Genomic DNA, 5,136 nt, shown 5'->3' with positions numbered 1-5,136 from the left:
CCAGGGGCTCTCTTACGCAAGCGCATATCCACATCTATAAAATAACCTATATGATATGTCATCTTCCCGTTATGGAGTCAATGAGGACTTGAAAACAGTCCTGGAAAGTCTTGGGCTCAAGGAAACACAGAAACACATATCATTCAAATAGAATAGTACATCGTTAGAGAGTGTCACCATTTCTCAAATGAACGTGGAAAGCCCGAGTGCCCACAATCAAATAGCCGACTCCTGCTTGGAACATTAAGAACGTTCACAGACCAGCAGAGCTGAAGGTGGTGCTTCTACTTGAATCGCCTCTCTAAGGTCCCTGAAAGAATGTTTAGCCACTGAGGATGTTTCTGTTCAATACTACTGTGTGCCAGTCACTTGACTTGGTCCTACCTTGCGGAGACAAATGACAAATGGTCCCTGATTACAAAAACATATAGAATGGAGGCAATTGCATACACAGTAACAAAGAATCTATAGGGTCCAATAAACAAAGAGGTATTTATTCTGCCTGTGGGCTGAGATGGAAATGGGCAAGAGCAGTTTGAGAGACTCAGAATATCTGAAAAGGGCGTAAAGATTGAAGAATGCCCCACTACTAACAATTACTATGGATAATAATCACAGTGAATTGGTTTGACTTGGGGATGATTGCTTACATACTGTAAGGACAAACCCAAGCCTGAGTATTAACTTTTTCTTCTGGCAAGACAGAAATGTACAACCTTAAGCTATGCCTGAAGATGCTCTGATGGAATCTTTCAAAGAAAAAGAAAATATAATTAACAAGCTAGATGTTTTACTCCATAATTTTACTTGTGGCAGGGTTGGCACATTCAAATTCCCATAAGGGCCAAACAGAAAGTGTAAATGAGTGAGTGGAACAGGGTAGAGATTAAACACATATGAATAGAGTTCATTTCCATAAAGAAAAACACAAAGCCATTTCAGCCTTTCATTTTTTTTTCAACTTTTGATAAATACACAGGTTCAGAGAAATAATTCTCTGACATTTGCTCTCAATTCGGGAGAACACTAGGAATTATTGGGAACTGGGGCAAACTGGAGAGCCCTTGAACTGCCCCATGAGGGTAGTTGCTACTTAACTTCAGCCAGTTTTTGCCATTCCAGAATGTGGAACAAATATCAACAGATATTTGAGTTATTGAGAACTGGAAATATTAATTGTATGTGAATTATCCTAATTTTTATAAAGCATAATTTACTTAAAATGTAAGTCACTCTTGTGCAAGTCAGGGAGCATTGGCTACTTTATGTGGACATGTTCCCAACACCATGGTCAAGATACAGAGCATTTCCTTTTTGCCAGAGTGTTCTCTGATGCAGCTTTTCCATCTACCCTCTCCCGCCATACCTGGCCCTTGACATTTATCCACATGTCTTCTATCCTTATAGTTTTTCCTTTAAAAATTTTTCATAGAAAAGGAATCCGTATGAAGTCTTGTGTGACTTGCTTCTTTCACTTAAAATGATGATTGCTATTATTTTACCCATGATGTTTCATGTTTAAGTACGTACATTTATTTTTATTTCCTAGTGGTATTCCATTGTAAGGTTATACCATAACTTGCTTACCATTCACCAGTTGCTGGATATCTGAGTCGTTTTCAACATTTGGCTATTATGGATATAGCTGTTAAGAACATTTTTCTACAGGTCTTTGTGTGCATTCATTTACATTTATATTTCAAAGTGGAACTGCTGGATTTTATGTGTGTGTTTCATAAGAAACTGTTTTCTAAAGGGGCTGTGACATTTTTCATTCTCACCAGAAATGTTTAGGAGTTCCAGCCGCCTAGAACCTTTCCAACCCTTGATATATTTATTCTTTTTTGTCTTAAATTTTAATTATTTTCATGTATTTGTGTTGGTGTACGATTATGATTTTATTTTTTACATTTTGAAATGTTTATTTATTTATTTTGAGAGAGAGAGAGCAAGGAAGGGACAGGGACAGAGAGAGGGAGAGAAAGAGAATCCCACGCAGGCTCTGTACTGTTAGCACAGAGCCAGATGAGGGGCTCAAACCCACAAACCCTGAGATTATGACCTGAGATGAAATCAAGAGTCAGACACTTAATGGACTGAGCCACCCAGGCACCCCAGTCTGCATTTCATAATATGCATCTTTAACTTATCATAGTTCTCCTTCAAATAATAGTGTACCGCTTTCTGCACACTGGAAGAACCTCCTAATAGTATGCTTCCTTTTCCTCCCTCCCACCCTTCGCACTACTTTTGTCATATATTTCTTTTACATGTGATATAAAAACCATAATATTTTTGCTATTCCTTTTCTTGTAGAATGTCAATGACATGTGAAAAAGATAAAAAATAAGTGAAAAAAGTCTTCTCTGTTTATTCACATTTTTATCATTTCTGGGGATAATTCATTCTTTTGTGTAGAAACAGACTTCCAACTGGCTCATATTCGTTATGCCTATAAAACTTATTTTAACATGTCTTTAGTACAGGTGTGGGGATAAATTTTTTCAGTTTTGGTTTTTAATCTGGAAAATTATTTTACCTTTATTTTTTAAAGGGATTTCTGTGAGGTACAACATTCTCAGTTGACAAGTTTTGTTTCTTTACCAGTCCAGATGTCACGTTCATGACTTTTGGCTTATTTACTTTCTAATAAGCAGCCTACTGTCATTATTAGCTTTGTTCTCTATATGTTTCTTTCTTCTTCTTCTTTTTTTTTTTTCCTGACTGCTTCACAGTTTTTTTCTTTCCTTTTGTTTTTCAGCGGTTTGACTATGATGTGCCTAGGTGTATTTAGTGTACTTAGTGTTCTTTGAGATTTTTTGAAATATTGATTAATTGGTGAAGGGTAGCATAAAATATATAGCACTCTGAAATATACCACTGGATATATTATTTTACGCTGTAAACACTTGAAAACCAGCAAATTCGAGGAGAGGCTTTCTCTCAGATCCCCCAAAAGGAACTCAGTTGTCATAGATTCCCTTCCCTGAAAGTTTCATCAACCAGGGAGGACCGACTCACCGCAGGAGAGGAGATTAGAAGTCCACACCACACCCAGACAAACTTCATCACAAACTATCATACCTACTATCTATTCTTCTAGAAGCCATTCATGTTTTCCCAAAATCATTTAGTCTCCCCTAAGAGCCCTACATTCCCTTCCCTATTAAGATGTCATTTCATCTTAATTCTAAAGCCACCTCTTGAGTGACTCATTTTTTCTGGGTATTTCCCACATATGTATGAATTATACATGTTAATAAACTTCTGCATGTTTTTCTCTTGTCTTTTATTACAGGAGTCTCAGCTACAAACGCAGAAGGGTAGAGGAAAAATTATTTTTCCTCCCCTACATCGGCTTCAGTCAATTTTGGAGAATTCTTGGCCCAGATCTCTACCTATATTGTCGTAGTCCACTCATCCCTCTTCATTCTGGAATACCATCCAGGTATTTAAAGAGTTTGATAATGTCCTACATATGCACGAATGCCCTGATAGACATTTTATAGAAATAAAATAGATTTCTTTAGTGAAAATATGCTCTATGTCCAGAAATTACTCTGCTAAATATTTTAATTTATTAAGTTTACCAATATGCACTTCCATGGTAAAACGATAATTCAGCTATTATTAAATTTAAGTCTAGGGGAAAAACAGAATTTCACATTTGTTTTATTCAGGGGGCTGAAATCATTACCTTTTGTATTTTCTGTGAGGGAGAATATGATCGTTTGAGATTTGCACAAATTTCCTGATTACAGACAGTGGCACAAGGAATAATCCAGACTGGACTTCAGCCAAATACATGGAAATCTAAGGCAGGGTTTTCTGACCCAAATGACTCTAATTTGCTTTTAGACATTTGGTGTTTTAATAAACAAAACATCCATTAATTTAGGCCATCTGGGAAGTACTTCTGTGCTTGGGCCATGAAGTCAGGAGTCTTTCTGCCCTGCTATCTTTAACCAGATTATTTGTGGCACTGAGGTTCAGACACTCAGCATTAGGCAAGATAGTCCCAATATATGACACCAATCTTTTTGATAGCGCCCATTCCAAATGATCTTTTAGATACATGCTAGTTTACATTAAATCTCATTCTCTCCTTCCTTCTTTCCTTCCTCTTCATTTTTCCATGTGTTGTCCACTCTAAATTCTTGCCAAACAAGTATTCTTACATCCCTACACAGGAGAGCGCTGTTTTTAAACTTCAGTAAGTTTAAATTTAAGTAATTTTTTCACTTAGACTTATCTTATGCAATTATAGTCATCAAATCAGTAGTTCTCACACATCAGTACACCCTGGAATCACCTGAAGAGCTTGCTTGTTGAACCAGATTGCTGGGCCTCGCTCTGAGGTCTCTGATTCAGTAGGTCTAGGGGTGGGGCTTGATAATTTGCATTTCTTGCAAGTTCCCAGGTGATGCTGATGCTGTTTGTTTGGGAATCCCATATCAAATTGTGGTTTTGCTGGGCTAATTATGTGTAAACACGAACCCATATGTTTTCTAATATAATAATGGATGTTCAGTATGTAACTATGAAAACCAATGTTTGCTTTGTGAACCACCAAGAAATTTTCTCACCTATCCCACCTTTTCTGGAAGAATTTTCTAGCAGATCTCACTGGATTCCCCTGATGAATTACCCTCTGTCTGGTTATTCTTACTTCTCCATTTTCTTTTACTTGTACTGTAAATTCAGAATGCCTATACTGTTAGCCGACGACATATAAAATATCACTTGGCATACCCTATACTTCCAGCATAGATATAAAGGGGTTATCAGATACCCATTAGTTTTGGCGGGGAGGAAGGTTTGTCTCAAGGAATCAAGGGAAAAGTGCCCACACAACATTCATTAGCACAGAAAGCCTGGTATTCACAGTATAACTTCGGACAGCTCCCGACCCTCCCTTTTCCTGATCTTTGCCCCTAAATCTGGCTGAATGACATTTTTCTGAATCCCAGAAAGCCATGTTCTCTTCATCATATTACATGCAAACCAGTATTTAGTAAGTAATGGGTTTGGAGAACCGCATTTAAGGATGGATGTTTATTGATATACATTGACACCGATGAATATAAGTGCAGATTCGATACATAATATGACAAGGAGATTACTGAGATATCATCA

Source organism: Panthera onca, chromosome F2, assembly GCF_046562875.1.
Source record: "Panthera onca isolate mPanOnc1 chromosome F2, mPanOnc1 haplotype 2, whole genome shotgun sequence".
Taxonomy (NCBI): domain Eukaryota; kingdom Metazoa; phylum Chordata; class Mammalia; order Carnivora; family Felidae; genus Panthera; species Panthera onca.
Note: the sequence above shows the minus strand (reverse complement) of the source record.